General features: G+C 31.9%; 1 pseudogene; it reads right to left on the bottom strand.

The window, feature by feature from the left end:
• Positions 1–1,928: 1,928 nt before the first annotated feature.
• On the bottom strand, positions 1,929–23,153 carry LOC107646659 (protein NAR1-like; annotated as a pseudogene).
• Positions 23,154–27,739: the final 4,586 nt, after the last annotated feature.

Here is a 27,739-nt window from a genome sequence, read left to right as displayed (position 1 = left end):
ACAAACTACAAGATATACTAGATCGTACTAATTAGCTAGCTACTAACATGATAAGTTTATATAATTAGATTAAATCAATTTTAAATTGAGAGGATATTGAGACATTGAAAATTTTCAATTTCTAATTGATTTAATCTAATTTATAAATTTATCAAGCTAGCAACAAGGCTGCGAGAACTGGACCAGTCACTGAACCGGTCAAGTAACTGGTTAGATGGTTTAATGGCTCAACCAGGTCGAATTGTAATATCCTGCCACACAGAGCTTTACGCGTAGGACATAAATCAAAGGTGGCGAAGCACTACAACCTCTAATAATAAAATGGGTTTTGCTACTATGTAGATTCCAAATTCCATCTACAGGTGTAGAGGATATGTGTCGGCCGTCTAACAATGTACATTGCGATACATGTGGAATCTCAGTATGGCACGAGTTTTGAAAAGTATGTGGGTAGGAGAGTAGAGTTTGAATCTCTATAGAGCATGCACATGTTGGCTAGGATCATTAGTGGAGTTAGTAAGTTTGTTTAATGTTGAGGATTAATTTTTTAAATAATTATTATATTAATCTTTTAAAAAATATTAAAATATTTTATTATTGGTAACAATTAGTACTTTTTATATAATAATACACACTTGATGAAAGCAAATAAAATTGTGTTAACAAAACTAAATACCTTAAGTTATATTTACCAAAATAATTTATCCTCAATTCATTTATCAAGTATTGTCGTATTCTATGTCTAATAATGCTGCTTTATGTTATCATGTTCGAATTTAAAAAAATAATCTTGTACTGTATCTAATTGTTATGTTCGCATATAATACTAGAAGTTTATTACAAATGAAATTAAAATGTCTTGAATTATATTAACTAAAATTCAAAATCATGTTTTCGTATATTTTAGTGTTCTATCTTATGGTATTTATATTTAACAAAAAATATTATGTGTACCAAAAACTTATTTATGCATTTTTTTATCATGTGTCCGTATAATTTAGTAGGTAAATATCATGTGTCTATTACGGGAATCAAAAGTTTATCTATGCAATTTTTTTTTATCACAAATTAATAAAAAATATTATGTGTACACAAAAAATTATCTACTAAATTAATTATTATATATATATTTAATTTATTTTTAATATATAATTTATATTCTAATGTAAATCTGATTTTTTGTTTTTTTTTATATACGTATAGTTGCAAATAATTTTAACATCATAGTAAATTTTTTTATCAAATTAGTGAATATTAAAATATAAAAAAAGATTATCTCTATTTAAAAACAGTTTAAATTTAATAAAATTTTATACACATCAATTAAAGAAGCTTACAACAAAGAGTAACATAAGACCCATAGCCTCTTATTCGACTCTATAGTCAAGATTTACTTAGTTTCTTACTTTCCACATTTAAATAAAATTCATCACCTTTATATAAACACAACGATAAAAAATCAACACTAAAAAAAGTTACTTTCATTTCAATGTCACTAAACTCAACTGTCATTATAAGTTAATACATGGAATAAACCGTAAAAAGTGTTGGAATAACATACAAAGCAGTATGTTTAGTTATCTACACATTGAAATTATTAACAAATTTATATCCCACAAATAATAGTGGTTCCAAGAAAAAAACTAAACAAATATTTGAGTGATTTTTTCATTTGCAATCTAATTGGATTAAGACTTAAGACTTAATATGAAAAAGAGTATACAATACAAGATTTACTGGTGCTAACTAGGGTTGGTATAAATATAGAGGATGTAAATTATATTTACATAAAAAAAAAATCTGCCTTCTACTAAAATTGAATGATGATGGCCATTCAGATACTACAAAATTAATTGAAAAAAATACTGAAAAAAAGGTTCTGTTCCTTTTAATTCCATTTCTATTCAAACTTCACTTCTAAAATTTTCTCACCAATTATGCAATTGAAAAGTAATATTTTTCTCGATGGGATGGTACTGCGTGTGAAAGTATCTCTTGGCTTTATCGAAGCCAAGCTGCTCGAGCCATTTCTCATATAAGCCTCTTAAGACGGGGTTATCTGTAACACCCTGACTACCAAAGACAACGCTTTCGGCTGCGCAACTCTGATAGCTCGGATATTACGACGACACTTATACTAATTAATATTAAAATATGAGCCTGTTTGAAATTTTAAACCGCAATACCGCTCCCAAAAATACTTTTGATATACAACGTACATCCATACAACTTACAGAAACTCATAAAGAGTACATACATATATATATATATACATACATATATATAAATATTATTACAAGCATAATCCAATACAATTTCCTATCCCTCTTACAGAATATATCAAGATAAAGGCGAGGGTACAATAAACTATAACTAAAACGATACAGGGCATCACAACAACAATTAAATAAGCTCTTCGTAACTTCTGCGCCCATATCCTGAAAGGGGAAAAATGTAGGGGGGAGAGAACATCATCCTCGAAAGGGTTCTCAGTAGAGGGTTTTTGGGAATTACTGTAATAGGATACATGAAGATAACCGCACCAGTGATTCATAACCGTCTTATGCCTCTTTTCAAAAACAACGGTTTACAATAAAAGTAAAGTCAGAAATCTTTTCGGAAAGAAGAACCGTTCAATTCTCAAAACTCAAAAGCCTTTCAAAACGGTTTATCTATGCGGAACCAAAATAGCCTTTCATAATTTTATTCCAAACCAGAAACACAAAACCGAAATCAACCGTCAGTTCATCTCTTTCCAACCACGGCCCTAGGCCCAAACAATCCAACCAACAACCAATCACCACAATCCAACAGAGTTCCAGATGTAAACACAGATAGGAAGTTCAAGCACAAACAAACAGTTATTACAAGTAGAACAGTTAGCAATTAATCACATAGGCAAACCAAGTATAATATGCACACCCAACCAATGTCACACAATTGCATATGATGCATGCCTGTCCCTAGTGGCTGATGATATCATCTGTCGGTTATAGAGCCAACCCGACAAGTCCTGGTAGCTAACCATTGGACTGTCCCTCTGTCGTGCATCCCCAACTCGAGTTATACTCATCATAAACTTGATCATAATCATGATCCATATCCATCACCCTCACTGGTGAATATTTATCCATCACCATCACTGGTGAATATTTATGGGGGAGAGCTCATCCGGGCCTTTCACAGTGCCCGGCCACACTTACGACATTGGGTTAACAGAGCTTCGAGTCTCAACCTGGAGCACATGGTGGCTAGTCATTGCTACTACCCAGGGAAACCCTCATCTCCAATAGTGGAAGTGCAAAAATCACAATTATCAATAATTCAGCATATACATGTATTCATTCTCATCCATGGATCAACATCCATCTCAGCCATCCGGCTTACAGTTCAGTCCAGAACCAGCCAATATTGATAATCACACACAGCCATTCCGGCTCACGGTTCAATCCAGAACCAGTCAATATTCATAATCATACATAGCCATTCCGGCTCATAATAAAACAGCACTTCCACATTCAAAATCATCAAATTCATGAAATCGGCATTTAAGCCATAAATCATTTTCTCAATTCATTTCACTTTGAAATCAAGTTTCAACTCTTTTCAGCCTTGGCTTTAAAGATCTCATTTCTCAAATTATCTCAGGCTCATAAGCCAATTTTACTCAAGGAAAATTTCCTTTTTGAAATAAGCCACTCTCGGCTTCCTCTTTCCAAAACTTCCAAAACCATGGAAAGTTAAAGATTCCTTTTGAATCATTCAAAATCACCCATCCAACAATGGGATTTTTGTAACAAAAGTTCCTCGGCAGAGTCCCAAGTCCTTAGGGGAGAATAGCATAACTCATTTCGCCAAATTCATTTAAAATCATTAAAACCTTGGCTTTCCGATTTGAGTAATAAAATAAGATCTAAGCCAAACCGAGTCACGTAATCATTTACTTCCTTCAAAGCCGTTTCCTTTACTTAGGCAAAACCAGCTTTAACCCCCATGACAAATTCTAAAACGTTTCAACTGTTAAAAATTGTTTTAGTCTTGCAAGAATTCAAAATTCAAAGAGTACTTAAAACCTTTCTCAAAACATTTCAAAATGAAACTTGTCAATAGACACTCAGGTTCTTTCAAAGTCATTGAAACTTCTTTAATTAAAACCCCCAAGTCAAATTCAAAGGCATAAACCCTTTTCACATCCAAACAGCTTTAAAACACAAGTCTCATCTAAATAATTTTTTTCTGAAAGAGATACAATGCCTTTCTTAAGAAGCAAGACTGAATCACAATTTCCTCTTTAATAATTCATTTCAAAAGCATGAATCATTCTTTTCTTGATAATTCAAGTAAAATAGTAGAAGTCTTTAACTCATCATTTTTCCAGACAACATTCAATAAAGACTCAGATTTTATAGAAATTTCGGCAGCACCCCCCCTAAAACTTGGACTTTGCCACCCGGTTCGGGTCCCCACTAAACCGTTCCACAATCCTTTTCAACAGTCCAGAATCCAAAATCAATTCAAAATCAAGCTAAATCCAACAGTCGCCTCATTGGCATATCTCAAGAAAACCGTTTCAAAATCACACCAATATCAACTGAATCAACTCCTTTCCAAAGCTTTAAAGAATCGGTTCAGCATTAAATCATTTATCAAAACCAAATCAATTTAAGCAACCTAGGCTGAATTTCAAGAGTATTCTATCTTTCACATCATCAAAATAATTGAATCAATTCAAACCAATCCTCAACGGATTAAACTCATATCTCAAATCTTTAAAGAATCAACTTCAGACATTACATTTCAGAAAGCCGCACAACAATTCAACCAAACCAACATCCATAGTCATTCGAGTCAATCAAATAATACATAAGGCAGATACAATCACCAAATACACAATATCTCGCACCAGTATCCATATGTAATAATTCCAATACACAAAATATAGTTTTTGGAAAGCGCCCCTACCTCAACACGTTGAAACTACATCCCAAACTCGTTAACTGACTCCCTTTTGCTCGGCCCGAAATCACCGGCAATCAAAACCTTGGCTCTGCTTGCTCTCTCAAAAGCAGAAACAGCTACAAGCGGCATAAGCAAACCGGATTCTAACTCCTAACACATTAATACCGCAAAGACCTTAATATACATAACAGGACATTAACGCGGAGGTTTTCGAAACGTAAAATACTTACTGTAATACGAAAACAAAAATAGCAACGGCCTCTGAACCGGTTTGGCGGTAGCCCCGGCAGCCACCTCAAGCAGCAGCGGCGACCGGACTCCGGCGATAGTGACTGAAACCAACATGCCGCGACAATAAAACTCCCATAATCCCACAAGAAACGAAAACCAAGTTCGAAACCCTTACCGGCATACTTTTCCGGCGACGGCAGCAGTGTCTCAAGTGGCAGAAGCTCAGCCCGGAGCTCCAGCGGTGGTCCCGGAAGTCACAGAACCATCCCTAGGGGTCAGAATCACAGAGATGCAACTTTCTTCTCCCGCAGTGACACCTCCGGCGTCCTGACCCCTTTTTGACGGCGACAGTTCCAACCGAGGCGGCGCCGGCGACGCAAGCACGGCTGGGCATGGTGGTTGAACCCCAGCTCAGCCTCAGATCTCTCTGTCTCTCCTGTTCGGTGTGTCTGGACGGCCTTCTCCTCAACGGCACGACGGCAGAGCAAACCAGACTGGCGACGGCAGAGGTCACGGCGCGTTCGGCGGTGACGCGGGCTGGAGGTGCCGGCGACAGCGGCGACTTCACCTTCTCCGCGCTCGCTCCTCCTTCTCCATCGGTGGTTATGGCTCGCACTCTCTTCAGGTCGCGGTTCTGCCTCTGATGCTGCACAAGGATGATCGGCGACGGCACGAGCTCCTCGCGCGACGAATCGGCACAGTGACGGGCTCGGCGGCTGCGTCGCCCTCCTCCCCTCTCGGATCTCCCTTCCCTGCTTCTCCCTTCTTCCCCTATCCCTGATTTTGCCTCTGTTTTCCTTTTCCATTGCAGCGTTGCTGCTGCTGGTTGTTGGGGGAGGGTTTTGTGGCTGTAGGGTTAGAGGGAAAGGTTAACTGGGTTAGGGTTTTTAGGGTTAGGGGTAGTTTAGGTAATTTTTTAATAAAATTATGGGGTAATATAGTAATTGAAATCCAAATTAAATTCCATACTAATTACATATAGAAAAATACTATTTGATCATCAATTGTACAAATTATTTTCCATAAAATGCCCAAATCAAAATAATTAGAAATAATATAATTAAACCCTTTATTTTCCAAAGTAACAGTATTAATATTCAAAATATTAATTATTTAATCCAAATCATATAAAAATCCTTATTATTTCACAACTATCAACTTTATAATATAATTATAGCAAATAATCCAATAATTATCAAATTGGATAATAATCATAACTTATCTCAAATTCAATAAATCAAAACTCGCTTTAATTTTCTTTAATAAAGAAATTTCTGAAATTAAAGCTACAGAAACACTGAATTTGAAATTAGCTAATGATAGCCCTTTTTCAAAGGTTTTGGGTCTTACATTATCGAACTATTCCGCTACACGAACCTAACATATATAGAAATTTAGTCTTTCACTGATTTAGAAATGTTGTAAGAAGATAAATGCAAAACAAACTTAAATTACAATACTCCACAATTATATCATTCATGAAAACTAATGACAAATTTGCAACAGTTCTTACATTTTCCATGTAAATAGTTTCTAACAATTAACTCAATTCTTTGAAAGATTGTCCTTTCTTTGGTTTAATTTAACCTCCGTCATTCAAGTAATCTGCTTAAAATCAGTAATATGTTAAATCAACATATAAATAAAAGCTCTATAAAAAAAAACATTGGAGATGGAAAGAAAAAATACAATACGTGAAGGACATGCCATGATCTCCAGAAAATGATAGTCACATCTACCAGTTTTAAGTTTTTTGACAATATTTTACAAGTTCTAAAAATCATAACAAAGAGCAAATTTCAACGCTAGTTTTTCCTCCACCTGCATAGACAATAGAAAGCAATTTATATCACTATATGAAGATATTGATATATATTCCATATATTGTTATTATACATGAATATGCAATATCTTAAATATTTTGACAACCTTCATATACTCGAGCATAAAAAAAGCTATAAAAAAATTTACACAAGAACTTGCCTCAAGTGTAACTTTCTAAAATCTGAATTCTGTATATTTTTAAAGTTTAGAGGGTTATCTATCTTTGGAAAAAAATTTTAGCGGCATATCAAAAAATTATTTCTGCATAACTTCCAAATCTCTTACGGATCCCATAAAAAATAATTTTTTCGATTAATATTTGTCAACTTGCATAAAAATGCATCATATTTAAACTATTTTACAAATAGAAGAAACTAAAAAATAAAAGCAATTTTTAATTTTTTATTGTCTATCCAAAAGAGATCTTCTGAGCTTTGAAAATTAACTTCTTTTAACTGCAAAAATACAAAATTATTCACAAACTATTTGATAGAAGTGAATAAATTCATAAAACTAAAAAGATGCATGAAAAGTACTCATCTAAATCAATTCCAAAACTTCTCCTGTAATCGGTACAAAATTAACCTCTGTCTATCTCTATTCCCATTTCTTTTAGGATAGGACTCCAATTGAATAACAAAGTCATCTCTAGCAGCGTCAAATTTTTTAATCATAATTTCATACTACCAAAAAGTTACATTAAGGACAGGGAAAAAGTGACAAAAAAGTTCACCTAAGCTTAGAGGACGTTTCAAATGTTATAGGTATTAGATTTTAGTTTGAAGAGTCTATCCCAATCTTTCAATCTAGAACCATAACGAGTAGTCAATGTCCAATTTATAGTTCCTATAGTTTTATACTATATTATTAAACAAATAAACAAATAAATAAAAAGAAAAGTTAGACACTAACACTTTTCGTTAACATTCTTTATCATTTTAGATTAATATCTTATTTTTATATTGTTTTAATTTAAAAGTTAATTTTAATATTTAGAATTAATTAAATATTAATTAAAAATAATAAATTTTATTAATAATATAATATTATTAATAAATAAATAATGTTAGAAAAATAAGAAAAAGACAAAAGAAAAAAGTTGCTTAGATAAAGTATATATTTGTGTTTTAGCACATAACTGTATTGGCATCACTTCTTTTTTTTTTTTTTCCAATTTTGAGTGAGCACGTGAACATTCACTTCATCCTTTTAAGATTTTTAATTCGAGAAAGTCTTGCGAGCTAATATTGTAAAACTAGCATTTCAATTGATATTTAATATAAGAAAAAATTATATAAGGATATTTTTGAAGGAGTATTTTTAGAGTATTATTTTTTATATTTTTAAAAAATAAATTAATTTAAAATTAAAATTTGTATTAAATTTGATTTATAAAATGAAACCGGTATCACCTTAAAGATATCGTATCATTTTAATAAAAAACTAATAAAATTTTACCATTCATATAATTATGTTGATGAAATAATTAAAAATAATATAAAATTCTAATTAAACTAATACTAATCATCAGAAAAGCAAATTCCACTTTTAGTTTTAAATCACTATTTATGATATATGATTCCATAAATCTTTTTGTAGGACCCAAAATAGAATGAAATTAAAACTAGTATTTGAGATGCTCTAAAATTTTTAAAAATAAGAACATCTAAAATTCAATTAGAAAAAATATTCCAAATCTAAATTTAACAAAAGCTAATTTTTAATGGACTTCGTATGAGACTTATTTAATAACTTGTTATAATATTGACTGAAATTAGCTATTATAGTATTAGTTCTCTAACATTATTTTTTCAAATTAGATACTTATACTTTCTTATTTATTTATTAATAATTATCACATGCATTTAGGGATGGCAAGAAAATCCATACTCAGCGAAAATTATTTGCGATAGAGTCTAATAAAAATCTGCAAAATTTCCACGGAATGTGAACTCGTCTCGCGAATAAATAGAAACGAGAACGGAAATTGAGGTACTCGTCGCACAAAATTTTCATGAAAAAAAATTTACTTAAATGTGCTTATACATATGAGATGTGTAAGTAATTTTAATTCATTTTATTTTAATTTATATGTTTAAAATTTTATGTGTATGTCATTATATGTTAAATTTGTGTTTGATTTAATATTTGGTTGAACTTAATAATATCAATGGATACCTAAGACACCGAATCTTTTAGAAATTAAATAATAAATTATTTATGATTCATTTTATTTATTCTCAAAATTTTATTTTCAGATATTTTTATATTAGTTGGATATTTTTTATTTATAATTTAAAGTTTTAATAATTAAAAAATAATAAAAAATTTATATATTTTAATTTAAATAATTAAATTTTAAATTTTATTTTATGAATAAAAAAATTAATTTAGTTATCTCTAATTTTTTAATTAAAGTATATATTTTTAAAATGATTTTAAAATTAATAATTAAATAATATTTTTATATAATTATTGTTAAATTAAAATTAATTTTTAGTTATTATATTATCTTCATTTTCATTGCATGTAAGTATCTGCCTCATTTTGCGGAGAGAAATAAACGAAGACGCGTGACAAAAATATAAAAATATAGCGAAGACGAGGACATTTTACTAAAGACGGAGGGTGGGAGAAAAATCTCCACTCACATAAAAAGTTAAAAACTCATTGCCATTCCTACATGCATTTGTCTAAGCAATATTTTTTTTTTTTTGGTTAATTAGAGCTTGGGACTTCGAAGTAATTTACTCAAAATATTTTTTTTCGTCATTGGCCTTATTCTTTTTTGGTCACGATCTTTAGGCCTTAAGTTAGTGGCATAAAATATTTCACGTTTCCACGGTTTTAGTTTTGTTTATTCGGCCCATTAATATTGGGCCTACAAGTAAGCCTTCCAGTATTTGAGGCCCATAATAATTACTGAGATGTGTTAATACTTAATACATTAAAAAACAAATTTCTAACAAAGAATGATTTAGACATTAAGAAAACTAACTATAAAATAATTAAAATTAAAATTATATCTATAAAAAATAAATTTTATTTACAAAAATATTTAATTATTAATTTTTTATTAATTATATTAAAAAATAAATTAAAATATCCAAATTATCCTTGTCTTCAAGATTTCAAACTCTTCTATGTCTTTCTTACATCACCCTTGTCACGCACCTGAAAAAAAAAATCATATCCATGCCAAAGAGTCTCGCACAAACCTCAAAGCCAGTGCCGCAGTGCTCCCTGTTCCCCAAGGCTCCAGATCTGCGGGTTCCAAAGCCACAGTCTCCCGCTGTCCGTCGACCATCGGTGTCCCAGTGCCTCGCCGTCATCTCCGATATCGAGCCGCCTTTCCCGACGGCCGTTGTACTCTCAGGTCTTCTCCGAAGTCCATAACAATGTTGGCGACGAGGAAGACATCGGCCAGTGCATGCAGATGAGTGGCCTTCTCATTGTGTATGTTTTTTGTCGAAGAACTAGGCTTAGAACAGGGAGGGAGTGGGGAGAGGGGAGAGGGGGAATTGTTTGAATTTTGGGTTCTTGGTGAGTTGGGAATAGAAAATCTAGGATTTCACTTTTCTGCTAAAGCAAATCAAATATCTCGCATCGCTCCTTCGATACACCGCCTCCCTCTTCACCTTTCGTCCCTGGGGTTAGTTCTTATTCTTGTTATTGTTTGCTGAATGTGAATCATATATTTTATCCTTCAATTCTTATTTTGTTCTTTTTAGATGATGCTATTGTCTCTTCTTTGATTATTATTTTTGGATTGTTACACTTGAGTTGCAAACAACGCTGTCCGTTAATCCTCGCTGGCGACGCCTTCTTCCTCCTTAACCGTTTTCCTTCTTAGATCTTTCCTCTCTTTTGTGTGTGTAGCCGCTGCTGTGGTTCAATGTTGGCAGCGATGCTGGTTCAAGGTCGCGTGTATGTGAAGTTGTTGCCGTTGGTTCGAGCTGTGTTTTCAGCCTTTTTAATGTCCACAGCGATGGTTCTTGTGTGTGTGCGCACGCCTGGTTTAATGTCAGCGGTAGTTCACATGTGTAAACTTATTTTTCTCATGGTGGTTAACAATGGTAGTTTTAGAGGCATAAGAAGAAAGATTGAAGATAGAGTTAACCACAAAAAATATCCTTGAATTATTTAAATATGGACAAAAATATATTTAAATTTTACTATAGAAATATTTTTAAATAATTTAAAAATATAATAAAATATTTAATAGTAAATATATATTTTTAAAAAAATTTTTAGAGATTGAATTTTGATCAATTTTTTATAAACATGATTATAAAAATAAAATATTATTAATTTATTATACTTAAAATTTGGTAATTTTTCGTTAAGTATATATATATATTTTTTATATTTTTTTATTAATAACCAATAATATTTTTAAAAAATCACAAAATAATATATACTTAATAAAAAATTACTAAATTTTAAAAATAATAATATCTCATTTTTTAATAATGCTTGCAAAAAATCATATCAAAATTCACTCTCTAACGTATTTTGTGAGAAATACATATTTAATGTTAGTTTTTTTGTAAGATTATCTAACATTAAATATGTATTTCTCAAAAAATATATTAGGGATTGAATTTTGATACATTATTTTGCAAGCATAATTAAAAAAAATGAGATATTATTATCCTTAAAATTTGGTGACTTTTTGTTAAGTATATATTTTTTTTGTAATTTTTTTGGTAACAACTAAAAATATTTTTAAAAAATAAAAAAATATATATACATGGAAAAAAGTCACCAAATTTTAATAATAATAATATCTCACTTTTTTAATTATGCTTGCAAAAAATCACATCAAAATTCAATCAATAAGGCATTTTTTGAAAATATATATTTGTCATTGGACATTTTTGTCACGTTTTAAAATTATTTAAAGACATTTTAGTTGATAGTAAAATTCGGATACATTTTTGTCAGCGTCTGAATAATTTAGGGACGTTTTTTGTGGTTAACCCTTAAAGATAATAAGATAGACTGGGTATTTTAATTTTTTTTCAATGAAATTAATAAAAAAAAAAAAGTAACAATTAGATATTTTTATCAAATAAAAATCATTATATATATAACTTTAATTTTAATTTTTTATGATTAATTTTATCTGCATCTAAATTATTTATGATTAAAAATGACTATTTAACTTTTATCATAATAAAGCATAATAGTGACGTGATAAATTTTTTTGGCCTGTTAAAAATTTTTCAAGCATTTTACTTCATAGATAAATGGAAAATATAGATTCTTATTCCTTTCAGCGTGACAAAAAAAATTTTAAGCCATCATATATTATATAGAAATAATAAAAGACTTTTTCATCACTAAAAATTTTATTATATTAAGTGAACACCTTATTTAAGTCTTATATCTTGGTATAGATAGTATTTTATGATGGCTCCAATTATTTGTTGTAGACTTTTTATTTTTGAAATATTTGGTAAAATAAACAATCTAAGTTGCTTCTCTGCATAGTATATTCAACATGAAAACATATGTTCACATCCCAACAATCAGTTAGCATTTCTCCCACCAACTTGAACTCTTATTATACCTATTCTAAATATTTTGAAAGTAAATTTTTCAGTTCCTCTTCCTTATCTCAACCTCCAAATATAATACCACAAAGTCATTAATAATTAAAGAAAGAAGCCATTTTTTTATTTATTTTGTGATCAAAACACAAAAAAATTTACAGAATTAATAACTTAAGATTCCAGTTAAAGTTTCTATTTCCATATTCAGTATCAAAACGATTGCAAATCTAATATTTCTTCAACACTTCTCCAGAAAATATTAAATATAAGCCAAGTACTTTCACAAAGCACAATTATATATCGTTTTGTCCAGCATCTAGGTGTATGTGTTTGAAAGGTAATTTTCAAATGCATTTGGTTGAGTTAAGAAAAATGAGTGTTTTTTTATGATAAAGTTTTCAATAAGAATATTTTACAGAAGGTATTTTGTTTAGCCTGTAGAAAATGCTCTCAAATTTTTAGGCTTTTCACATATATTTATATAATTCTTAGAAGTATAATTAGATTAAACAACCAGACCTTAAATGTAGTCGTTACCAAAACTAATAGAGAATTATTTATATACCTGGGCATGCAGAAGAAATCGTAGGTAGGCTTAACTTATTCTTCTCATCATCAAACAGTTGATTCTGTTTGTACCTTGACATGAATTTTATACAAGATTCAATAAGGATAAAATCTCTACTACAACTTATATTGAAAATTATCATCACTACCGATGATCTAAAAAAATCTTGTCAGCTTCTTGAAAATCTGTAATAACAAATATTTCACATTTAAATCAGGAATAAAAGAATAAGAGAATAGCAGTCTGATACAAAGATAAACCAAACAAGTTAGAATTCATAGAAACTGAATATAGGATGCTAGAATTTAAAATGGTGGTTTAAATAATAGCCTAACCACATAATTCATAGACTAAAAGTGAATATTTAAAGCATCATCTGAAGGGAAAAATGTTGAAATGAGCGGCAAAGGAGGTCCTTGACTAGGAAAAAATTGACACAATCACTGTTTTTTTTTATTAATATTAGATAAAAACTCATTCAAACTTTATTTCCCCAACATAACTATCTTTGCAAACGTCACACAGCCACTGTATTATCAAGCAAAGTCATTATATAAGCTTACATAGTGACCTTATAAACCATCCCATAAACATAGGGGAATATATTTTTTTTAAGATAAAAAATAACCATACCTGTGACCTATTGACATTAGTATCTTGGATGGTCATTCATAAAACTTTCTCTTGGTGTAACCCAAATTTTCATGTTTGGCCTTCAGAAGCTTCAAGATATTTTTTCATAAGTTAATTTTAAATTTTTAATATCTAATTCTTCTATGTAAATTTCAGCTTTAATTAATTCTTTATGGAAGATCAAAGTTTTCTTTATGGTACTAAGGATTTTGTTTGGATAATAAATAAATTGTTAAGGCATTGGATAATTCTGATCATTGGGTTTTTAAGAATGCTCCGATTATCAGACTTACAATTTTCGACTTTTTAGGAAATTTGGAAGGAGTTATTTTTTATATGAAGAACAACTTGGACTAGTGTCTCAGAAGTAATTTCTAAATAGTTTCATCCAATACACTCTTTATTGCAGTCTGTTCTAAGAGCCAACATGAATAAATACTTTGACATAAATTCAAATACCAAGGCTCCTTAAACTATTATAAGATTAAGACTCTTAAGCATGCATGGGACAGTTATATCTGCAACAACAAAATACTATGTCTTTGTATATCAGTTCTCTCACAATTCATAGAATATTTTCATCTTGATGCAAAGTGATCTGATTATTCTATAATCTCGTAGTCTAAAATTCCAATGCAACCATATAACGATCATAATATTACTATAAACCGAACAAAAATGTCAGGAAAGTTCTCGAAAAAAAAAAAAAAAAAATAATAATAATAATAATAATAATAATAATAATAATAATAATAATAATAGATCATTTCACACTCGTTGAATGTTAAGAGAGGAAAAACCTGCTTGCCAAACAATTCTTTGGAGAAATCTTAATAGGCTCTGACTGAACTTACTTGTTTTTGCCAACTAAAATTTACGGTCACACCAATAACCAAAATTATATATAAATAAAGACCCAAAATAGAAAAATAATAAAAGTTTCAGCTGAATATACAAAAATATATTTTTTTTAACAAAAGAACACTTATTTTACTTTCTATAACGAGAAGAGGATTGATGAAAGGATTTTTCGTATGGTTTAGAATTTCACAAATAAACTTTTGTTGCAAGTATAGTTTCTAAACCAACAAACAATCCCCATACAAAAAATTGGTTGTCACAAGTAACAAACCCCAAAAAAAATAATAACCGAAGTATTCAAACCTCGGATCGACTCTCAAAGGAATTGCAGGGAAGTGTTCTCGTTATTGGTTATGGTCAAGTATATTTTGGGGTTTTTGAATAAAGGACATGAAAGATAAATTGCAAGAGAGTAAATGAAAACTCAAATGATAAAAAGGTCTTGGCAAGGAATGATGGTCAAGGATCTTTATCCTTGTCACTAACCACAACATGATAATTGCAAGGATCAATCCCATTAAATCATCCTCTAACAAGTGAAGGAAAGTCAAATGAGCTACATCAATCCTAATCCATAAGTCGTAACCTTCTCACTAATTACTTTAGGGAAGGCTAGAGTCAATGGACACCAATTATCAACACTTGGACATTAGCAACTCAATTTCATCTAAATTACCATCCCAAGCCAACAACTCAAAAATATACTCTAACATCCTTCCAAGCATTTTATCAAACACTTGGAAAGCATAAAGGGAAACAAAGGTAAAATTGCAAGAAATATAAATCTACAACTACTCAAAGCAAGAAAACAATAACAACAAAGCAATTGAACAATAAAAGAACATCAAACATAAATTGCATTAAAGGAAGGTAGAAGAAACAAGAGTGCATCAATCTAAAAGTAAGCAATTACAAGAAATAAAATACTAAACTAAGAAAGCAAAGGTAGAGGAACAAGGAATTACAAAGGAAAAGTAAATCAAAGCATGAATTAAACCTAGATCTAAGAAATCCTAATCTACATCTAACCTAATTCTAGAGAGAAAAGAGAGCTTCTCTCTCTAGAAACTAACTAAAGCATGTTGAAAACTCAATTATGTGTCCCCCCCCTTGACTCCTCTTGATTTCTGCATGTAATAGGATCAGAAATGAGTTGGATCTGGGCCTGAGAAGCTCAGAAATCGCCCCCAACGTTTTCACTTTAATGAGGTCACGTGCAAGCATCGACGCGTACGCATGGGTCACGCGTACGCGTCGATTGACATTTTTACTATCCATGCGTACGTGTCGCCATGCGACTTCATATCCACGCATGCGCGTCTGCCATCCGTGCGCATCTGCCACGCGTGAGCGCCGATGAATGCATCCCAAATCCTTGCTTTTTCATAATTTTTCCACTTTGCATGCTTTTCTCTTCATTCCTTTGATCCATTCCTAGCCTTTTTAACTTGAAATCACTAACAAACACATCAAGGCATCTAGTAGAATCAAAGGTGAATTAAAATTAGCTAATTTAAGGCCTAAAAAGCATGTTTTCACTCTTAAGCACAATTTAGGAGAAAGTTATAAAACCATGCTATTTCATTGAATAAATATGGAAATAATGGATGAAATTCACTCAAATTTAGCATAAAATGTACCACGAAATAGTGGTGCATCAAGGATTCAAAAATGAGTTGTGGAAGTTACCTCAGAATCGGGCTTGTTGGTGTTTGCTTTTAAGCTCTTCAGTGATACTATGCATGCCTGAGACAACGTTATGAAATCGTTGAGGTTCCCAATCCGAAGTGCTGTGGAGAATTTTTTCGACATGCCTCTTTTTACTATGATTAACAATTTGTACTTGGGAAAGCTGAAAAAGAGAGATCAGGTGGCAGTACGCTGTAAGTTTATTGATGATAAGAGAAGAGACGGTGTATGAAAAGGATGAAAAGTTAAGGTTTTGGGAGGAAAATGTTGGGCCACCGTGGAGAGCTCTCGACCACTGAATTGGCTCTGATACCACTTGTTGGGCTATTTGAGAGACCATCGAATCAGCTCTGATACCAATTATTGGGCCGTTGTGGGAAGCTCTTAACTGCCAAAGAAACTTCGAGGAGGAACTAAGTGAGAGAACATAAAATGAGAAGACACCACATCCAACTCAAAAACATAAGGTGTCAAATTAATGGGTCTCTCATCTTATAAAATCCTTAATCTTTCCTGTTTTCTTTCAATGTGGGACTAATTCATGACACTCCTCACACTTGCTACATAACAATTTTTTCCACAAGTGTGAGTCACCACATTGGGCACATAAACTCCCCTTCTTTCTAGCTCATCCACCACATGAATTGTTCCTCTTCCACCACAAATGAGTATTCGTCCAGCATACCGTCACACCACACTGTGGGACACGCCATTAAACCGATTCTGCCACATATGAGTGTTTGTCCAACACACCCTTACACCCACTGCAAGACACGCCTTAAATCACTAGACCGATTAACCATCGGCTCTGATACCGTTTGTTATGCTATGATCGGGAGCTCTCGACCACCTAATTGGCTCTGATACCACTTGTTAGGGCACCATGGAGACTACCGAATCAATTCTGATACCGCTTGTTGGGCCACTATAGGGCGCTCTTAACTACCGAAGAGACTTCAAGGAGGAACCAACTGAGAGAACATAAAATGAGAAGACACCACATCCAACTCAAAACCTTAAGGTGTCAAGTTAATGAGTCTCTCATCTAATAAACTCCTTAATCTTCCTTGTTTTTCTTCAATGTGGGACTAATTCATGACACTTAACTTGCCCTCTTTCTAGCTCTTTCTCTTCCACCACAAATGAGTGTTCATCCAATACACCGCTGATAAGGAATAAATGCCGGTTAACAATTGACCAAAGGATTTTTCTAATTCAATGTCGCAAAGTATAGTCCCAACCAACAAATTATCCTCAAATCAAAATTACAAGAATGTCACAATAATCAAATCAATAACCAGGAGTAGAATCCCGGGTCGTCTTCCCTAGGACTTGCAACATGATGCACATCATTGGTTAGGAACTTTTGGGGTTTGGATTGCTTACGAAAAAAGTAAAAAATGACAAGTATATAAAAGCAACAAACAACTAACAATTAAATTGAGATAGCTAGAAATATCAATCAAGCATTGCCTAACTAACAAGCATGCATCAAGATAACTACAACTAAAAGCATATATGAATAAGAGATATGAAATTAAAATGAAAAAACTAGGAAACTAAGACTAGTAAAGGTGAATGACAATCAATCAATATAAAGACCTTGGCTAGGGGTGAGAATTGGAGTTCCTATCCTCATTATCATTACCAATTGTGATGGAAATTATCTATTGCTTTCACTTAGTTATCCTCTAACAAATGATAGAAAGTCAAGTGAATACAATTAACTTGAGTTCACAAGTCCTAGTCAACTCCTAGTGAAAGACTAGCTTTAGTGAAGTTCAAGCTAACTAACACCTTCCAATTACCAATCCACATTGGAGTTTGATAATTCAAGAGTTTCCAATACTCAACTCCAAAACCAAGAGTAGAAATCTACTCCATAATCATAAGATGTATTTTCATAAACACCTTATGTACGCTAAAAAAAGACATTATAAAATTAAGAAATAAATCCAAATCAAAGCTACCCACTAACAATAATTGCTAATAATAAACTAAATAACACCAATGGACATGAAAGAAAACTCAATGCATTAATAGAAATTAATTCCAACAAGATCCAAATTTAAAACTCAAAATAAGTAAAATTGCAAGAGTGTTAAGTAAAAATTAAGGAGTATAAACTACAATTAGGACACTAAAAACTGAAATTAACAAGAGCTTAGTTCATGGATTGAACTGAAAATGGGCAACAAACACCAAAACCTAGAGAGAAGTGAGAGTTTCTCTCTCAAGAATTCAAAAACTATCTAAAAACTAAACTAATGGAAGGTGTCTTATTCTCCTTCACTCATAGCCTCTAATTTTCAGACTGGGCCAGAAGGAGCTCTGAAATCGCCCCCAATGTGTTCCCTTAAGTGAGGCACGTGCCACTTGTCACGCGCACGCATCAGCCATGCGTACGCGTCGGTCGAGTGCTGCATCTGGTCACGCGTACGCTTCAGTCACGCATACGCGTCGGTACCAGCTTCTCAATTCTCTTATTTCTTGTGTTTCTTCCACTATTGCATGCTTCCTTTCCATCCTCTAAGCCATTCCTGTTCTATAAACTCTGAAATCACTTAACACACGCATTACGACATCGAATGATAATAAGAGAGGATTAAGAATTAACATTTTTTAAGGTCAAAGAAGCGTGTTTTGAATCATAACACAAAATTAGGAAAAAATCTTAAAAACATGTAATTTATATGAATAAGTGTGACAAAAGTTGACAAAATCCACTCAATTCAATCCAAAATAAACCAAAAAATTGTGGTTTATCAACCGCCGGACCACACCAGGGGACACACCGTCTGGACCACCCTTATCGAGAAGACTTTCGATGCTTCACCTTAATACTTCTTAAATCACCAGACCAATTAATCATTGGCTCTGATACCACTTGGTGGGCCACCATGGGGAGCTCTCGACCATCGAATCAGCTTTGATACCAATTTTTGGACTACTATAGGGACCACTAAATTGGCTCTGATACCACTTATTGGGCCATTGTTGGAAGCTCCTAACTACCGGAGAGACTTCAAGGAAGAACCAAGTGAAAGAACATAAAATGAGAAGACACCACGTCCAACTCAAAATCTTAGGGTGTCAAGTTAATGGGTCTCTCATCTAATAAACTCCTCAATCTTTCTTGTTTTCTTTCAATATGGGACTAATTCATGACACTCATCACACTTGTTACTTAACAGGAAATAAATATTGGGACGTGCCCAAAAAGTTGGAGAGAGATCTATGTTAGGTTGGTTAAATGAAGAATAGGGAGAGAAGTGAAGATGATCGATTCACTATTCATTTGTTCATTCAATATATGGTTAAATTTGCCCTTAAAAATACTTCGTTATCTAAATTAGATTTTTTTAATAAAATTTATTTTTTAAAGATTTTAAATTAGTATTATTAGTTCTTCTATTAATTTTAGTGTTCATATCATCAATGTTTACTAATATAATACACTAAATGACATCATAATATATATAACAATTCCAATATACTACTATTGACACCACACAAACTACAAGATATACTAGATCGTACTAATTAGCTAGCTGCTAACATGATAAGTTTATATAATTAGATTAAATCAATTTTAAATTGAGAGGATATTGAGACATTGAAAATTTTCAATTTCTAATTGATTTAATCTAATTTATAAATTTATCAAGTTAACAACAAGGCTGCGAGAACCGGACCAGTCACTGAACCGGTCAAGTAACTAGTTTGATGGTTTAATGGCCCAACCGGGTCGAATTGTAACACCATGTCACACAGAGCTTTACGCTTAGGACACAAATCAAAGGTGGCGAAGCACAACAACCTCTAATAATAAAATGGGTTTGCTACTATGTAGATTCCAAATTCCATCTACAGGTGTAGAGGACATGTGTCGGCCGTCTAACAATGTACATTGCGATACATGTGGAATCTCAGTATGGCACGAGTTTTGAAAAGTATGTGTGTAGGAGAGTAGGGTCTGAATCTCTATAGAGCATGCACAGGTTGGCTAGGATCATTAGTGGAGTTAGTAAGTTTGTTTAATGTTAAGGATTAGTTTATTAAATAATTATTATATTAATCTTTTAAAAATATTAAAATATTTTATTATTGGTAACAATTAGTACTTTTTGTATAATAATACACACTTGATGAAAGAAAATAAAATTGTGTTAACAAATTTTAAAATAATATACTTGTCATATATTTTAACTCGAAAAAAGGTTAAATTTATTGATAATAATAATAATGAGTGTCAATGTCTCAATGATGTAAGCAAAAATAAATAATCAATATAAAATTAGTTAAACTATTAAATTTATATTTTTTTTGTATTAATACGGGACTTAGAGCTTAGAGAAGAAAAACTTAGATATAAACTATGCCGGATAAGATAGTTCATTTTTTTATCATTATTTAAAATGTTATCTAATTTTTGAGAGGTAAGTCTCAAAACACAAAATCATTCTCTAACAGCAAATTCTTTTTGGCTGAAAATTAAATTAACCCTGTTCTTTAGGAGGGTGGTTGAACAATCCTGTTTTTTGAATTGTTATTCTAACATTTAACTATTTTAGTACTTAATTAATTTTTGTCCAAAAATTAAGGAAACGATTTTAAAACAAATTTCAAAGATGATTTTGAACGCAAAATTTCATGGAATAACAATGTTAGATTTCACCTAAACCACCAAAATTATCAAAATCACTCGAAACCCAAACCAAATTCGTGAAAAAGAGGGGAATAGAAAACGGAGCAGGAAATTTGTGGAAGGACGATTTTAAAACTACATTGAACCATAGGGACGATTTTGTATGCAAAAAAAGGTTGGGGATGAAAAATTTTTTTGACCTAAACCATAGGGATCAAAATCGTACTTAACCCTTTTAAATAAGAGTATTTTACAGAAGGTACTTTGTTTAGCCTGTAGGAAATGATCTCAAATATTTAGTCTTTTCACAAATATTTATATAATTCTTAGAAGTATAATTAGATCAAACAACCAGACTTTAAATGTAGCCATTACCAAAACTAATAGAGAGTTAAATTTATATACTTGGGAATGCAGAACCAATCATAGGTAGGCTCAACTTATTCTTCTCATCACCAAATAGTTGATTTTGTTTGTACCTTGACATGAATTCCATACAAGATTCAATAAGGGTGAAATCTCTACTACAACTTGTATCGAAAATTGCCATCACTCCCGAAGATTTGAAAAATCTTGTCAGTTTCTTGAAAATCTGTAATAGCAAATATTTCACATTTAAACCAGGAGTAAAAGAATAAGAGAACAGCAGTCTGATACAAAGATAAACCAAACAAGCTAGAATTCATAGAAACTGAATATAGGAGGCTAGAAGTCAAAATGGTTGTTTAAATAATGGGCTAGCAACATAATTCATAGACTAAAAGCAAACATCTAAAACATCATCTGAAGGAAAAAAATGTCGAAATGAGTTGCAAGGGAGGCCTTTGACTGGGGAGAAACAAACACAATCACTACTTTTCCTTTATTAATATTAGATAAAAACTCATCCAAACTTTATTTCTCCAGCATAACTGTCTCCGCAAATGTCACACAAGCACTATATTATCAGACAAACTCATTATGTAAGCTTACATAGTGACCTTATAAACCATCATATAAACATAGGAGAATATGTTATTTTTTTATGATAAAAAAATAACCACCCCTATGACCGATTGACATTAGTATCTTGGATGGTCATTCATAAAATTTTCTCTTGGTGTAACTCAGATTCTCATGTTTGGCCTTCAGAACCTTCGTGATATTTTTTTCATAAGTCTATTTTAAACTCCTAATTTCTAATCCTTCTGTATAAATTTCAATTTTAATTAATTCTTTTTGGTGCTAAGGATTTTGTTTAGATAATAAATAAATTCTTAAGCCATTGAAAAATTCTAATAATTGGCTTTTTAAGAATATTCCGATTCTCAGACTTGCAATTTTTGACTTTTTAGGAAATTTGGAATGAGTTACTTTTGATATGAAGAACAACTTGGACTAATGTTTTAGAAATAATTTCTAAATAGTTTCATCCAATACACTCTTTATTGCATTCTGTTTTAAGAGCCAATATGAATAAATGCTTCGACATAAATTCAAATACCAAGTCTCCTTAAGTTATTATAAGATTAAGACTCTTAAACATGAATGGTACGGTTATATCTCCAACAACAAACCACTATGTCTTTGTATATCGATTATTTCATAATTCATAGAATGTTTTCATCTTGATGCAAAATGATCTGATCATTCTATAATTTCGTAGTCCAAAATTCCAATACAACCATATCACAATCATAATATTAATAGCAACAGAATAAAAACGTCATGAAAGATCTAAAAAAAAAAAAAAAAAAAAAATAATAATAATAATAATAATAATAATAATAATAATAATAAATATTTCACACTCGCTGAATGTTAAGAGAGGACAAATCTAAATGCCAAACAATTCTTTAGAGAAATCTTAACAGGCTCTAGTTAAACTTGCTTGTTTCTGCCAACTAAAATCTACAGTCATACCAATAACCAAAATTATATATAAAGAAAGTCCCAAAAGAGAAAAATAATGAAAGTTTCAGCTGAATATTCAAAAAGATTTTTTTTAACCAAAGAACACTTATTTTACTTTCTATAACAAGAAGAGTATTAAAAAGTGAGTTGTGAAAGTTACCTCAGAATCAGGCTTGTTGGCATTTGCTTTCAAGCCCTTGAGCGATACTATGTATGCCTTAGACGGTGTTATGAAATCGTTGAGGTCCCCAATCCAAAGCGCCACGGAGAATTTTTCCGATATGCCTCTTTCTACTATGATTAACAATTTGTAGTTGAAAAATTGAAAAAGAGAGGTCAGGTGGTGGTACATGGTAAGTTGATTGATGATAAGTGAAAAGAGAGGGTGTATGAAAATGATGAAAAGTTAGGGTTTTGGGAGGAAAATATTGGGCCACCGTGGGAAGCTCTCGACCACCGAATCGGCTCTGATACCATTTGTTGGGCCACTTGGGGAACCACCAAATCTGCTATGATACTACTTATTAGGCCGTTGTGTGAAGCTCTTAACTACCAAGGAGACTTCAAGGAGGAACCAAGTGAGAGAACATAAAATGAGAAGGCACCACATCCAACTCAAAACCTTAAGATGTCAAGTTAATGGGTCTCTCATCTTATAAACTCCTTAATCTTCCTTGTTTTCTTTCAATGTGGGACTAATTCATGACACTCCTCACACTTGCTACATAACAATTTTTTACACAAGTATGAGCCACCACATTGATCACATCAACTCCCCCTCTTTCTAGCTCCTCCACCACATCAACTCCTCCTCTTTCTAGCTCTTCCTCTTCCACCACAAATGAATGTTCTTCCAATATATCGCCATACCACACTGTGGGACATGCTATTAAACTGATTCCACCCCATATGAATGTTCGTCCAACACACCCTCACACTACACTGCGGGACATGCCCTTAAACCACTAGACTGATTAACCATGGGTTCTGATACCACTTGTTGGGCCACTGTGGGGAGTTCTCGACCACCGAATTAGCTCTGATATCTCATGTTGGACCACCGTAGGGACCACCGTATCAGCTTTAATACAACTTGTTGGACTGTTATAGGGAGCTCTTAACTATCGGGGAGACTTCAAGCAGGAACCAAGTGAGAGAACATAAAATGACACGCCGTCTGCCCCACCTTTGCCAGGAAGACTTTCGATGCTTCACCTTGAATACTTCTTAAATCACCAGACCGATTAATCATCAGCTCTGATATCACCTATTGGGCCACCGTGGGGAGCTATCGACCACTGAATCAGCTTTGAAATCACTTTTTGGGCTATTGTAGGGACTACTGAATCGACTTTGATACCACTTGTTGGACCGCTGTTGGGAGCTTTTAACTATCAGGGAGACTTCGAGGAGAAATTAAGTGAGAGAACATAAAATGAGAAGACACCACATCCAACTCAAAATCTTAAGGTTTCAAGTTAATGTGTCTTTCATCTTATAAACTCCTCAATCTTCCTTGTTTTCTTTCAATGTGGGACTAATTCATGACGCTCCTCGCACTTGTTACTTAACAGGAAATAAATATTGGGACACGCCCAGAAAATTGGAGAGGGATCTAAGTTAGGTTGGTCAAATGAAGAATAGGGAGAGAAGTGAAGATGACCTATTCACTATTTATTTGTTCATCAATACATGGTCAAATTTATCCTTGAAAATACTTCGTAATCCAAATTAGATTTTTTAATGAAATTTAATTTCTAAAAATTTTAAATTAGTATTATTAGTTCTTTTATCACTTTTATTGTTCATAGCATCAAAGTTCACTAATATAATACACTAAATGACATCACACAAACCACAACATATAATAGACTGCGCTAATTAGCTAGCTGCTAACTTGATAAATTTATGTAATTAGATTAAATCAATTTTAAATTGAGAGGATATTGAGACTTTGAAAATTTTTAATTGATTTAATCTAATTTATAAAATTATCAGGTTAGTAACATGGTTGCAAAAACTGGACCAGTCATTGAACCGGTTAAGTAACTGGTTTGATGGTTTAATGGTCCAACCAGAGTCGAATCATGGTTAATTCGATTTAAGTAAATATAAAATATAATTATTAAAAATTCACTATAAAATTTAAATATTTAAATTTAATGACTTCTAAATTAATAAAATTCAACATAAAATACTATCGTTTTGAACACAGAAAAAAAAAAACAAAGCCTAAAATGGCACAACACCCCTCCCCCTTCTTTCTCTCAAAAACAATTGAACCAAACCTAAAACGGTGCAACCCTTGCAGCCACTTCACACTCACCATCAGCAACCCTAGCAGCCACCTTCCCCATTGTTATCGTCGAACTCCTCTCCTCGGTTAGAGGGTGACGTCAACTGCCGGCTTTGTGTCATACAGAGCACGTTGTTGTTGTCATGAAGGTTTCTCGACCTTGTTCTCGTCGCCGTCCCAGACGTCTCTGCTCGACTTCTCTCTCTTCAAGCTTGCGCTCTCTCTCTCTCTCTCTCTCTCTCTCTCTCTCTCTCTCACGTGAAACGTGAACATCTTTGCTAGCCTCTGCTCTTCGCCGTCACCTTTGTTTAACTGTTCGGCCGTCAGCTCCTCGCGAACGTCTTTATTGCTCGGCTGTCTTTTATTCTCCAGTGAGCACTCCTCTATTGCTTCTTTAGTACTAAATTTTTTTTCTGAAATTAATTATGATTAATCTATACCTCTGAGTTAATTATTCTTGTTAATTTTTCTGATTTTTTATTAAAAAAATTTCTAAGTTAATTTTTCTAAAATAATTTTGTTGATTATTTTATGGTAATTGTTAATTCCGACTTTTGAGCTTTCTGAATTTTGTAATTGTTAATTGTGTATTTTGAAGTTGTATGTATCATTGAATTGTTGCTGATGTGAATAGAAATTTTATGTAATTTTTTGTTCAACAATCAACACTTAGTTATTGGCCATATGTAATTTGTGTAAGTTTAGGTTCAATAATTAGAAATTTGTGTAAGTAGTGTTTAAAACTAGTTTGTTCTTTTAGTGGTGGAATGTAATGTGTTTGTTAATTATAGGCATTTTAATTTTCTGTAGTCATAAATTTTAATGTTTAAATTTGTGAACTTTCAATAATAAATTATAGACATTTGAATTTTAATCTACGAAATTTTGAATTTTGAATTTCATTAAATCAGAAGTCATTAAATTTAAATATTTAAAATTTATAGTGAATTTTTAATAATTTTATTTTAAATTTATTTAAACTGGTTTATCCACGGTTCAATTTTGGCTAGACTATTAAACCATCAACCTAATCACTTGACTATTTTAAGGACGATTTGGTTCTCATAACCTTGCTACTAACCTGATAAATTTATAAATTAGATTAAATCAATTATAAATTGAAAAATTTCAATGTCTTAATATCCTCTCAATTTAAAATTGATTTAATCTAATTACATAAACTTATCATGTTAGTGTCAGTAGTGTCTTATGGTGCTCACATTTAGTAGAAAAAAAAAGTCAAAAATCGATGGAGAACAAAACTAAATACCTTAAGTTATATTTACCAAAAAAAAAAAATTATCCTCAATTTATTTATTAAGTCTTGTCATATTTTATGTCTAATAACGCTGCTTTATCTTACCATGTTTGAATTTAAAGAAAAAATTGTGTACTGTGTCTAATCATTATGTTCGCATATGATAGAAGTTGATAACAAATGAAACTAAAAGATCTTAAATTATATTAACTAAAATTGAAAATCATGCGTCTGTATATTTTAGTGTTCTATCTTATGGTATTCACATTGAACAAAAAATATTATTTGTACCAATAGATTATCTATGCATTTTTTTTATCATGTGTCTGTATAATTTAGTAGGTAAATATCATGTGTCTATTACGAGATCCAAAAGCTTATTTATGCACAAATAAATAAAAAATATTATGTGTACACACAAAATTATGTATAATATATGTTTAATTTATTTTTAATATATATTTTATATTCTAATGTATATTTGATATTTTGATTATTTTTATAAAGGTATAGTTGCAAATAATTTTAGCATCATAGTAAAAAAGTTCCATCAAATTAGTGAATATTAAAATGTGAAAAATGATTGTCTTTAGTTAGATACGGTTTAGGCTTAACAAAATTGTGTATACATCAATTAAAGAAGCTTACAACAAAAAGTAACACAAAACTCCATAGCCTCTTATTCGACTCTATAGTCAAGATTTACCTGCTTCTTTACATTCAACATTTAAATAAAATTCATCACCTATATGGCTTGAATGATGATTTTATAAGTTTGATGATGTTGGATGGTGGAAGTGCTATTATGTTATGAGCCGGAATGACTGTATATGATAATGAATTATGGCTGATTATGGAATATGTTATGAGCCGGATGGCTGAGTATGAATATGGATGATTATTGAGTTGATAAAGTAATTGTTGCACTTCCAATTATCTGAGATACGAGTTTTCTTGGGTAAAAGCAATGGCTAGCCACCACGTGCTCCAGGTTGAGACTCAATACTCTGCTGACCCTATGTCGTAAGTGTGGCCGAATACTGTGAAAGTTTCAGATGAGCTCACCCCCGGGTATAAACACCAGTGTGGGTGTTATGTGATTTTGATTATGATTGTGAATAACTCGAGTTGGGGATGCACGATAGAGGGACAGTCCAATGGTTCGCTACCAGGACTTGTCGGGTTGGCTTTATAACCGACAGATGAGACTCATCAGCCACTAGGACAGGCATTTATCATATGCATGTATGTGACATTGTTTGGGTGTGCATATTATACTTGGTTTGCCTATGTGATTAATTATGTTTAATTGCTATTTGCT

Source organism: Arachis ipaensis, chromosome B6, assembly GCF_059453495.1.
Source record: "Arachis ipaensis isolate K30076 ecotype BB chromosome B6, ASM5945349v1, whole genome shotgun sequence".
Classification (NCBI taxonomy): Eukaryota; Viridiplantae; Streptophyta; class Magnoliopsida; order Fabales; family Fabaceae; genus Arachis; species Arachis ipaensis.
Note: the sequence above shows the minus strand (reverse complement) of the source record. Positions and strands in the feature narration are given on the sequence as shown.